The sequence below is a fragment of the Neovison vison genome, chromosome 1 (genome assembly GCF_020171115.1).
Source record: "Neovison vison isolate M4711 chromosome 1, ASM_NN_V1, whole genome shotgun sequence".
Lineage (NCBI taxonomy): Eukaryota > Metazoa > Chordata > Mammalia > Carnivora > Mustelidae > Neogale > Neogale vison.
Genome location: NC_058091.1, coordinates 241126451 through 241139401, shown reverse-complemented (window position 1 = coordinate 241139401; position 12951 = coordinate 241126451). Strand labels below are relative to the sequence as shown.

Here is a 12951-nt window from a genome sequence, read left to right as displayed (position 1 = left end):
GAATAGCATCCTATCCAGTTCACACTTAGGAAAGTCTTCCAGAAAATCTTGCAGAGCTGAGAAAGGAGACAGATCATTTTCAGCTTTCCCAAAGCCTTCCAGATTTATCCTGAAGGGCTTCAGGTGGCTTTATCAGACACCTTCAGAACAGCACCAGGGAAAGTGTCCCCACTCCTCTAAGAGTATAGGACATTTGTCCTTGAAATCCAACCACCCAGTTGTGAGGAAGCTCAAGACACAAGGAGAAGCCACATCAAAGTGTTTTGGCCTTAGCTAAACCCCAGCTGACAGTCACTGTCAACAGGAAAGAAGGAGAAGAGGAGTGTCTGTGTCCCACCCACGCTTGCAGGTGGTGTGGGGGGGAGTCAAGGATTTATGGCCCGAGTCTGCCCACCAAAGTGAATACCAGCTCTCCACTTTCTCTGTCAGCCTGGACCAGGCAACTTACTCTGACCCTTTTACCTTTGCATACCAAGAGGAAGGATTGGCCATGGTCAATGGCCTTCAGTGAGCCTACCTCCACAACATGGAACCCAAATGTGACCAGAACCCACCAGACCAGACCAGAACCAGTGATCTCACAAAAAGTGGTAGCCCATGTCACCTACTTCAGAAGCTAGAACAAAATAGGTTGAGGGCCTTTGAATGTTGGAAAACTTCCTTGCAAGTCCATCAAGAAGATTCACACAAGAAAGTTGTATACAGTAGTTGACCAAGAAAAACCATGCTGTTAGAAAGGAAGGCACTGGGGGCAGTGGCTGGCTCAGTAAAGCATGCGACTCTTGATCTCAGAGTTATAAGTTCAATTCCCACTTTGGATTACCTCCTAAAATTTTGAAAAAGAAAAGAAAGGAAGGCCCTAGAGAAAAATAGCCCAAATGTTTTTTCACCAATAATTAATTAATTAATTAATTCCAAATAGCATCAGCATTCATGATTACTCAAAACTACATAATAATTCATCAAGTAGATACACAATATTTTTACTAAACATTTCTGTAGTTAGATGTTTAGATTACATCAAAGTTTTCCATATTATAAATGCACTGTGATAAAATAACATTGTGATAAAACTTTGTTTGTATTTTGGATTATTTCTTTATGACAGATTCCTAAAAGTGGATATGTCAGGTCAAAGGTTAGAAACACTTTTACTGTGCCTGGTATTTTATAAATCAATGATAAATTCTTTAGTATCTTTTGGCTCTAGGGTACTGGAATTTTACTAGTAAGAAATGGAATCCCCTTCTGTTTAAACATTTTTTAAGGCAGACAGATGAGTAAAAAATAGCTAGGTGGGGGGCACCTGGGTGGCTCAGTGGGTTAAGCCTCTGCCTTCAGCTCAGGTCATGATCTCAGGGTCCTGGGATCGAGTCCCACATCGGGCTCTCTGCTCAGTGGGGAGCCTGCTTCCTCCTCTCTCTCTCTCTGCCTGCCTCTCTTCCTACTTGTGATCTCTGTCTGTCAAATAAATAAAATCTTAAAAAGAAAAAAAAAGAAAGAAATAGCCAGGTGGTGGGTATTAAGGAGGGCACGTATTGCATGGAGCACTGGGTGTGGTGCAAAAACAATGAATACTATTATGCTAAAAAGAAATTTAAAAATTAAAAAAAAAAAGTCAAGAAAGCACAATCTGGAATAGGACTGCCTGGGTTCAAATCCCAATCCTATCACTTGTTTGCTCTGTAGACATAAACAAGTTACGGAATCCTTCTGAGACAATGTACATAGAGCACTGGGTCTGGCACAAAGTGAGAGCTCAAAAATGCTAATCACTCTTGTTGTCTTTAGATTAGTAAAAAGAAGATGAATCCTAATTCAAAAAGCCAAGAATTATCCTCAAATAACAGAGTAAGAATACACAAAAAACAAATGACAAAAAAAAATTTTTACCTAGATTATAAGCAAGCAGGTTCATTTACTGTGAATACTATCTAGATCATTGTGGTTATTACATATAAATAAAAATAAATACCATCTTAATGAGTGCTTATTCTCTTTAAAAGCTTGGGGTGCCTGGGTGGCTCAGTGGGTTAAGTCTCTGCCTTCGGTTCAGGTCATGATCCCAGGGTCCTGGGATAGAGCCCCACACAGAGTCCCACAACAGGCTCTCTGCTCAGCAGGGAGCCTGCTTCCTCCTTTTTCTCTCTGCCTGCTTCTCTGCCTACTTGTGATCTCTCTCTCTGTCAAATAAATAAAATCTTTAAAAAAAAAAAAAAGCTTTACATACTCTGTCCCATTTAAGACTCACAACAACTCTGTATGGTGGTAATAATAATAACAACAGCTAATACTTTCCAGTTGCTTACTATGCATGATTCTAGGTAATAACATTAATCCTTATACACTTGTGAAAAGGGACTTCTCATTTTACTATTATTCTCATTTTACAGACAATGTAATCTAGGCACACAATGGTTAAATAACCTGTCCAAAGTTATAGAGTTAATAAGGTAGATATCATTGTACCCATTTTATAGATAAGAAAACTAAGGCTTACGATAATTACCTATAAAAGTAAGTAACTAGGCCAGGCTTTGAACCAATATTTATCAGACCCTCAAGTCACAAGCTCTTACTTTACCACTCTGCTCCCTTTATATGGATTTACTTGTACAGAGAATGCCCTGCACAAGAGAACAAATGTTTAAGGCTGGTTTCCCTCATTCCCGCCTTCTTTTGCCTTCAGCTATGGCAAACTGAGAATGGTCTCATTTGAACATTGCCTTTGAGAATATAATTGGGAAGACAACCCTCATGCAAAAACCCATACAGTGAAACCTGTCCTTTAAGTGGATTCTTCCCCTCTCCTGACACAATATCTGCTGCATCCCTGAGAGTTTCTTTCTTTTTTTTTTTAAGATTTTATTTATTTATTTGACAGACAGAGATCATAAGTAGGCAAAGAGGCAGGCAGAGAGAGAAGGCAGAGAGAAAGGAAGCAGGCTCCCCAAGGAGCAGAGAGCCGATGAGGGGCTCAATGTCAGGACTCTGGGATCATGACCTGAGCCGAAGGCAGAGGCCCCAACCCACTGAGCCACCCAGGCACCCCTCCCTGAGAGTTTCTAATGCCTACCTTTCAGATACTTGGCAATTCCTAGTGACGTACTTTTGGCAAAGCTGCTTCGAAAGATTTTTGTTGGGGTGCCTGGGTGGCTCAGTCATTGAATGTCCTTTGGCTTAGGTCATGATCCCAGGGTCCCAGCCCACATTGGGCTCCCTGCTCAGTGGGGAATCTGTTTCTCCCTCTCCCTCTCCCCCTCTCCACTTCTGTTCCCTCTCTCACTATCTCTGTCAAATAATTAATTAATCATCTAATTAGCTAATCAGCTGATTGACTAATTTATTTTTGGAGTGGGTGCTAGAGAGTTCTCCTGTTTCCCTCTGCCTCAGAGGGCCCTCAAAATTCTCACCAGTGGGAGAAATAAAGCTGCTTCAAAAACCTTTCAAAACACCTGGAAAATACATTTGCAGAGGGGCTGAATCCACAGGAAGAAAGCTGGATTAAAGTCCAAACTCTTCAATGAACTAATTGTTTAATCATGAACAGATTATTTCCCTTCCCTGTGCCTCAGTTTCCTCTTCTGTAATGAGAAGTTGGATTAGCTGGTTTTCCAGGGCCAGTAGAGCTCTGATTCAAGGAAACGACAACAGTGAGTTTGGAGTCTATAGCAGTGAAATCCCAGGAGGGCAAGAGTTGTACTAAAGCCCAAAGCTCAGAACAGATTTGCAACCATTAAACAAGACCTGCCAGGGTTGGATTAACTTCCACAGTAGGGGAAGTGCCCTGGGATTCGGATTTAAGAACGTGAGTCCTTTGAGAAATTATTTTATGTGGAGTTGAAGGATTCGGTGGAGTGAGAAATGTAGGCAGTGGTAAAGGAATAAATCCTGTTCACCTTTGCAGAGCAGAGCAAAGCAGCATCCAAATCCCTTTCCCATTTTTTCCCCCCATGCTAAAGACAGGAGCAAAGACAGGACCCTGCTGCCACCTTGTGGCACACTGGGCAGTTGAGAAGGGTTTACTTAATCTGGGTCCCCCAGTCTAAATGCCCCTCAGGAAAGCACATCCTCCTCCTCCAGTACAATTACACAGAGCTTGATAACTCACAAAACACTTTCAACCCTATTATCTCATTTCATTCTCTCAACAACTATGTGGTGGGAAGGAGGTAAAGCTCCATTTTATGACAGAAGAAATTACATCACTTGCCTACAGTCACAGTCACTAACAGGTAGTCAGAATTTGCACCCACATCTCCTGACTCTAAATCAGGTGATTTGTTGAATCCATTGTGCAGGGTGGAGATGAAACAGGTTTAGGTATGCTCTCTCTAGGATTAGGAAATGAGAGAAGGAGGCTTACAAAGAGGAAAGCTCAATTTCTTCCCCAGACAAAACTGGCCAAAGACCATAATTAGGTTGCATGTCTATAGGAAAAGGTATCCAAATAAGCCTGGATTCCTACCTTCCTTCCTAGTTAGCACATTCTTGGCTAACATCTCTAGGCCTCTCCAGCTGCTCTGCCTTCCTTGGCTCCCCAGCCCAGACCAGCCATGGGGGCTCAAGATTTATTTATAGCTAAAGGCTGAACACCAAAGGGATCCCAGTCAAGGGAGCCACAACACCCAGAAATCCACAAAAATTACTTGAAGTGTTGTTCTGTTCCTGCATTAGAGATCATAATATTGGTGGTTCAGTTCAAATTTTCTTTTAAGTTTTACAGGGAAGTGCAACTGGCTCGCCCCATAATCGTGTCATGCTCACTGAAACCTGAAGGGCAAAGCTGGGGTTGTAAGGTTCAACTGGCCTATAGGTGTAGCCTCAGATTAATCTGAGACTTCCCAGTTTCTCCAAGGCAACCGTAACTTCTTTGATATAGAATTGCAAAGCCCAGTGCCACAACTTCCCACCATCATAAGTATTCTTTTAGTTTCACTCATTCATTCACTAAGTGAGTAGACCACATTCACTAAATGAAAAGGACATTTTTATGAAAAAGACAGTCAAACCCTTTGATTAAGACTTTGTTGCCTAGTGGTGAAAAGAAGGAAAGAACATAATTACAAATGTATGTAAATATTAAGTATGTGAGGAGTGCCTGGGTGGCTCAGTCAGTTAATTGTCTGACTCTTGGTTTTGGCCAAGGTCACGTCATGATCCCTTGGGTCCTGGGATCAAGCCTGGCGTCCAACTCCACACTCACTGGGGAGTCCTCTTGAAAATTATGTCCACTTGCCTCTCCCTCACCTCATTCAAATAAATGAATCTTTTAAAAAAAATAAAAGATTTTTGTGAGAGTCAAGTGATATAAATGTATGCAAAGCACCTGGCTTTGTGCCTGACATACAGTAAAGACTTAATAAACAGCCACTGATATTCCTTATCTCTGTGCTTTTTATATTTCCTTTGCCAGACATTCCCTTCACCTTCTCAAGCTCTTTTACCCGTTTCTCCTTTAGAGCCATCACAAAAGTCTCTTTTCTTGAGTGCCACAAGTTATGTCAGCTGTTTCCCAGTGAGTGCTCAGAACTTTTGTTCACATCTCCTTTACTGTATTTATGTGACACCAATTTGTGTTTGTTGTAAGTCTGTCTTTCAGGTCTGAGAGACTCCAGAGGACAGAAGCTAGGTCTTACTCATTCTGCCCTAGCACCTAACATAGTATATGACTCAGTACCTGAAATTACTGTTGAACAAAAATTTCTATTTAAGCTGAAACTTAAGTCACCCAATAGCAATTAAAGTATATCTTTGGATGGCCTTTTGAATGTGAATACTAACTTATTAATGTTGTACATGAAAAATGGGGCACCTGGGTGGCTCAGTTGGTTGAGCAACTGCTTTCAGCTCAGGTCATGATGCTGGAGTCCTAGGATCGAGTCCTGCATCCGGCTCCCTGCTCAGCAGGGAGTTTGCTTCTCCCTCTGACCCTCTCTCCTCTCATGCTCTCTCTCTCTCAAGTAAATAAATAAAATCTTTTAAAAAAAATATTGTACATGAAATTATTGGAACTTACAAGGAATGATTATCAAGGATTAACCCCTAATATGAACTGACTAGACCAAAATGGGTCAAAATTTCATTACAGGAGGCTGGGGATGGATGCATGGGTAAATGAAAGGATCCTGGAACCCAGGTGGAAGCTCAGGAAATGGGTACAGGACTTCCTTGGGTAACCAGGGACACTTTGGGAGTATTCAGTGGGGAAGTGAAAGGAATCACATTAAGAGTGGATAAGAGAGGCTCTCTGTTCCCCTTTGTTCAATAGACAGCTACATCTTCTGGTGCAGTGCCAGCCACATATCTGAGACACAGTGGTGGAGGTTGCAGTAAAGGGATTTGACTATACTGGGCACCAGGGCTGGTTTTAACTCTGGCAAATTGGGTACTGTCACCATCAATGGCCCATTCACTGTCATCAGCTGCATGGTCTACATGTTCCAAATGATTCCATCCACATAAAATTCAATGGCACAGTCAAGGCTGAGAACAGGAAACCTGTCATCAATGGAAAAAGAAAGCCCATCCTGATCTTCTAGGAGCGAGATCCCACCAACATCAAATGGGGTGATGCTCATCCCAAGTATATTGTGGAGTCCACTGGGGTCTTCACCACCATGGAGAAGATGGGACTCACTTGAAGGATGGGGCTAGGAGGGTTATCATTTTTGCCCCTTCTGCTGGTGCCTCCATGTCTGTGATGGGCATGAACCATGAGAAGAAAGACAACTCCCTCAAGATTATCAGCAATGCCTCCTGCCTCACCAACTGCTTGGCCCCTCTGGCCAAGGTCATTTAGGAAAACTCTGGCACCATGGAGGAACTCATAACCACAGTCCAAGTTATCAAAGTCACCCAGAAGACCATAGATTGTCCCTCTGGGAAGCTGTATGATGTCTGCGGAGCTGCCCAGAACATCATTCCTGCTTCTACTGGTGCTGCTAAGCCTGGAGCAAAGGTCATCTCTGAACTGGGAAGTTCACTGGTATGGCCTTCCATGTCCCACCCTCACCTTGTTATCAGGGATCTGACCTGCCACCTAGATGAAGCTGCCAGATACAATGACATCAAGAAGGTGGTGAAGCAAGGATTGGAGTGCCCCCTTAAGGGCACCTTGGGCTACACAGAGGAGGACCAGGTTGTCTCCTGCAACTTTAACAGTGACATCCATGCTTCCACTTTTGATGCTGGAGCTGGCATTACTCTCAATGATTACTCTGTCAAGCTCACTTCCTGGTATGACAATGGAATTTCACTACAGCAACCAGGCGGTAGACGTTATGGTCCACATGGTCTCCAAGGAGTAAGAGCCCCCCAGACCACCAGACTCAGTGAGAACAGGAAGAAGAGAGAGGCCCTCAGCTTCTGGGGAGTTCTTGCTCCAGTCTGTTCCCTAACACACCGAGAATCTCCCAGCATCTACCCAGTTTCTATTCCAGACATCCTGAAGAAGGGGAGAGGTTTGAAGTACCCTACCTTGTCATGTACCATCAATACAATATACTGCACCCAGGGAAAAAAAAAGTGGATAAGAGAGATTTAAGGATGGAAAAAAAGGAAGATAAAAGACAAACATCACAATTTTTCCATTAAGGAAGGTAATATAACCTATCACATAGGCGGTCATCATGTACTCTAAAAGGGTCGGTCTAGTTTAGAGCTTTCTGCCTGCTCATGATGAAACCATTCTTTACCTGCTGAGAAGCAATTTTATCTTTCATCACAACAGAAAAAGAGGTCTCCGGATCCTTTTAAGGTGCCATTATTCCTTCAAATATTTTTCTGGTGTCACTGCCCTTCCCCAGCTCCAATTACATGATACTGTCCCACAGCTTACTGATGCTCTATTCATTGTTTTGCTTTGCTTTTTTTCAGTCTTTTTTCTTTGTGTTTTATTTTGGAAACCTTCTATTGTTATGCCTTCAACTGTCCAATCTGTTCTTCTACTGTGTCTAATCTATTAATTCCACCCAACATATTTCTCATCTCAAATATTTTTAATTCCTACATTTGGGTCTTTTTTTATATCTTCCATTTTTCCTCCTTATTATGCTCATCTTTTCTTCTACCTCTTTAGCAACTGAAGTATATTTATAATAGCTGTTTTATTATCTTTGTCTACTAATTCTATGCTCTCATCTCTGGATTCTGTTTCTATTAATGGAATTTTATCCATGTTATGAATCTATGACCTGTTTCTTTGCATGCCCTACAATTTTTCATTAGAAGTCAGACATTATGCCATTCCCCTTTCTTTAAAGATCACACTCGTGTGCTGTGAAGTATGTAAGCCTGACGATTCACAGACCTGTACCCCAGGGGCAAATAATGCATTACATGTTAATAAAAAAAAAAGAGATCACACTTGTGTGATACCTGTTGTCCAATATCTATAACATTGTTTTATATTTCTTGTTGGGTTTTTGTTCATTTAAGGTGAGAAGTATATTTTCATCCTGATACTCTGTCATGGCTGGAATTGGAAGGCTCTGCAACCCTAAATAAATAAATTGATGCATAAACCCTAAATCAATGACTGCTAACATCACAATAAATTAGATAATCAGAAATCATGTGCCTCCTGATGATACATCATTTATGAAGTAGCTTTGCAAAAAAAAAAAAAAAAAGGATGTATCAAATTTGACTCTGATCAAGCCTGTAAATGTAACTACCAATTCGTAGGACATACAGAGGACAGAGGAACATATGAAAACTACACCACAATGATAAAAGCAACAAAATCAAAATTGCAGGAAACTCTGTAGAATAAACAACCAGTTTTCTTCAACAATTTAAATTACAAGAAAACTTAAAAGGTGGAAAGAAAGCTATAGGTCAAAGAGACTTAAGATATATCAATGTATTGTAATGTATGGACCTTATGCAGCTCTTGAGTCAAGCAAATAAACTCGAAGAAAAATTTGTGACATTTATGAAACAACTGGAAATTCATATTCAAACCGAACAAGCTAGTTTATGGTATTACAGAATCACTTTTAATTTTAGGAGCAATAGTGGTATTCTGATTTTTTTTATTATTTTCTCTTCTAGAGAAAAATTCTGGCATATTTAGAGATGAAATAATATGATGTTTAATAAGACTGGTTGCATATAAGTAATCATAGAAGCTGATACATACATTTGAAATTTTCCATTATAAAAGAATTTTAAAAGTATTCAAGAGCTATAAAATTAAGGAATGAACTTTAAAGATTTTATTTATTTTTTGACAGAGATCACAAGTAGATGGAGAGGCAGGCAGAGAGAGAGAGAGAGATTGAGAGGCTCCCCGCTGAGCAGAGAGCCCCATGCGGGACTCGATCCCAGGACCCTGAGATCATGACCTGAGCCGAAGGCAGCGGCTTAACCCACCGAGCCACCCAGGCGCCCAAGGAATGAACTTTAAATTTGGCTCTGACATCATCCTGCTGTGTACCTATGGACTACTCACTTCTCTCTAGGCTTCAGCTCTCTTTATAAAATATGACGTATAAAAGCCATCCCAATATACTTTCCATTATATCCACTTATGACCTATGTGATAGGGTAAAGTTATTCAATCTTTTTAAGCTTCAGTTTCCTTATCTTTTTTTTTAAAGATTTTATTTATTTTACAGAGAGAGAAATCACAAGTAGGCAGAGAGGCAGGCAGAGAGAGGGAGAAGCAGGCTCCCCGCTGAGCAGAAAGCCCGATGTGGGGTTCAATGCGGGGTTCGATCCCAGGACCCTGAGATCATGACCCGAGCTGAAGGCAGAGGCTTAATCCACTGGGTCAACCCAGGCACCCCAGTTTCCTTATCTTTAAAAGGCAATGAAAGTAGTAGCAAACTTTTAGGGTTACTACGTGGGCTAAATTAGGTAATGTACATTAAAGCCCTCATCATAGTGCCTGGTACAAAGTAAGCACTCAGTAATTATCATTTATTATTATTATTATTATTATTACCATTACTGCTATTACTATTTATTATTAATCTTGCTGCATCTAAGAGATACTACTGATTAAATCCTGTACATTTGTTTAAATTACTCTGTATTTTATTCTCTTATCCCTTTCTTCTCCATATCTTCTTTCTCAAAGTTCTCCTCTAAAATTCTATGGAAAAATGTGCCCAATGGCACAAGCCAGGAGAGAAGAAGCTTGGCTCTCCTTCCCAGGGAGAGTCACCGCCATGGGTCTGGAAAAACGGAGGTGCCACTTTCATCATATTCAGAATATAGTATGCAGCTGCTCTTCTGGTATGCCACACATCCTGAGGTTGCTCCCAAGGGCTAAAAACAGAGCTCAGGCGATCAGCCCATTGCAGCCAAGATCATTCTTTTTCAAGGTGGCCCCATTTCAAATAAAATGGGCACTTTATATGTAACCCTTTTCTAACTAAGAGTTGGTCTTCCCTCTCAGTCTGTGGCCTACTTGAGGACAACGACTGTGTCTTGTTTATCTTTAGAGCTTATGCTCCTAGAAAAGTATCTGGGACAGAACAGGTACTCAGTTTTTCCTGCATGAAGAAATTACTTGTCTATTCTTCTGTTTTATTTGGAGTGGGGTGGCAACGGGAAAGGAAGATGGATAGACATGCAGAAAACCAATACTGGATGGATCTAACCGTCTTTATCAGGGAATACAAACTTGTTCCCAACTTCCAATTCATTTCTTCTCTTTATTTCCCACTACTCATCTTTTCAAAACTTTCCTCCACTCCCCTGAACTACTTATAGTTCCCAAATACATGCCAAATATTCTTCCTTCTGAGCATGTGTTCAAATTATTCTATCTATTAATATCCCTCCCCCAACTCCCTTACCTTCACTCTTAACATGTACATCCTTCAAGACTTGGTTTCAGCATCCCCTCTTCCATGAAGCTTTTCTCAAACACTGTAGCTGAAAGGAGTACCTTCTTCACTTCCTTTAACATTTCACATTTAGGGCGCCTGGGTGGCTCAGTTGATTGAGCAACTGCCTTCAGCTCAGGTCATGATCCTGGAGTCCCAGGATTTGAGTCCCACATATGACTCCCTGCTCAGCAGGGGATCTGCTTCTCCCTCTGACCTTCCCCCTCTCATGCTCCCTCTCTCTCATTTTCTCTCTCTCTCAAATAAATAAATAAAATCTTTAAAAACAAAACCACTTTACATTTAGCTTGAGGGATGCATAATATTCACTCATATGCTGTGCTTGGTTGTACAGGTTTCGCAACTTTTACAAAGTTGAGGGCAAGGATATTTGAATTTCTTTGGCATCTAAAATAGTGCTTTGTATACACCAGGCATCTAATGAGTGTGCAATTATTGGCTAACCCTTGCAGAATAAGAAGTATAATCATTCAACCAAATTTAAAAGAGAACATAAGTAAGCCTTTAAAAGTGTGTTTTAGGGGTGCCTGGGTGGCTCAGTGGGTTAGGCATCTGCCTTTGGCTTGGGTCATGGTCTCAGGGTCCTGGGATTGAGTCCCGCATCGGGCTCCCTGCTCAGCGAGGAGCCTGCTTCCCCCTCTATCTCTGCCTGCTGTTCTGCTTACTTGTGACCTCTCTCTCTGTGTCAAATAAATAAATAAAATCTTTTTTAAAAATAAAAATAAAAAACAAAAAAAAAAAAATAAAAATAAAAAATAAAAGTGTGTTTTACCTGTAAGATTTTTTCCCTTAAAAAGTTAACATATTGTTTTGAAGTTTTGCTATTATTATTTTTTATTAGACAATATCTCCTACTCCTAGAAACCTAAGGAAAAACTGCCATGAGGCATACATGTTTTTTAATAAAAAGAATTCAAGAGAAAAATTAACAATACTAAAAAACAATAATTAGACGTTTTCTTCAAATTTCAGGGTAAGACAGACTGGGGTACTTAAAAAAAAAGAAAGAAAGAAAAGAAAAACAAGATCAAGAATCACTAGACAACGGAGGGCGCCTGGGTGGCTCAGTGGGTTAAGCCTCTGCCTTCAGCTCAGGTCATGATCCCAGAGTCCTGGGATCAAGCCCCACATCGGGCTCTCTGCTCAGCAGGGAGCCTGCTTCCTCCTCTCTCTGACTGCCTCTCTGCCTACTTGTAATCTCTGTCTGTCAAATAAATAAATAAAATCTTTTAAAATTTAAAAAAAAAATCACTAGACAACTGTATAATCTTTTTCCAAATATCCCCCCAACTACTTCTCAGAAGACTTATAGGACACAAAGGAGAGGGAAGTGTTGAGAGACCATAAAATAGTAAATAACTTCAGACTACTATACTTCTCAAAGGTAAGGGTGAGGATAGAAGTAAATCTCATTTCTTAAAATTAAAGATGAACTGAGGTTTCTTTGCTGCTTGGATAACTGCCTCATTTTCTCTTCTAGATGATACACACTAGCACTATCATTGTATATTTACCACTTTATGGCCCTTTCCTCTTCTTCATCAATCTTCTAGATCAAAGATTAAGATATATAAACCAATGACATCTCCCACCACCCTCCACCCCATCCCCAGCAAACAAGTTCAATGTGGCCTTATCCATACCACTTCTTAAAATTTATCATATTTTATTGCTGGAATGCACTTAGATCATCTAGTGCAACTTTTCCATTTTACCCATGAGGAGTAAAGTCTAGAATGAATTATTTGTTCCAGGTCACCCAGCTAGTGTCAATCCCCATAAAAGAATTTCCTTAATACCCAGTTCTCAACATTACACCCAACAAATGTCTGGGCACACAGACCCATTAACAAATATTTTCTTGGGGCACCTGGGTGGCTCAGTCAGTTAAGTATCTACCTTTAGCTTGGGTCATGATCCCAGGGTACTGGGATCAAGCCCTACATCGGGTTCCCTGCTCAGCGGGAGGCCGGCTTCTCCCTCTCCCCCTGCCTGTGTTTCCTCTCTCACTGTGTCTCTCTGTCAAATAAGTAAATAAAATCTTTAAAATATAAATATTTTTTCTTGAAGTGTAATGAATTTCTTCTTC

The 12951-nt window shown here is 40.8% G+C and overlaps 1 pseudogene; it reads left to right on the top strand.

Moving 5' to 3' along the window:
• Nucleotides 1-490: 490 nt before the first annotated feature.
• LOC122891329 lies at nucleotides 491-7310 on the top strand (annotated as a pseudogene).
• The last annotated feature ends 5641 nt before the right edge of the window (nucleotides 7311-12951 follow it).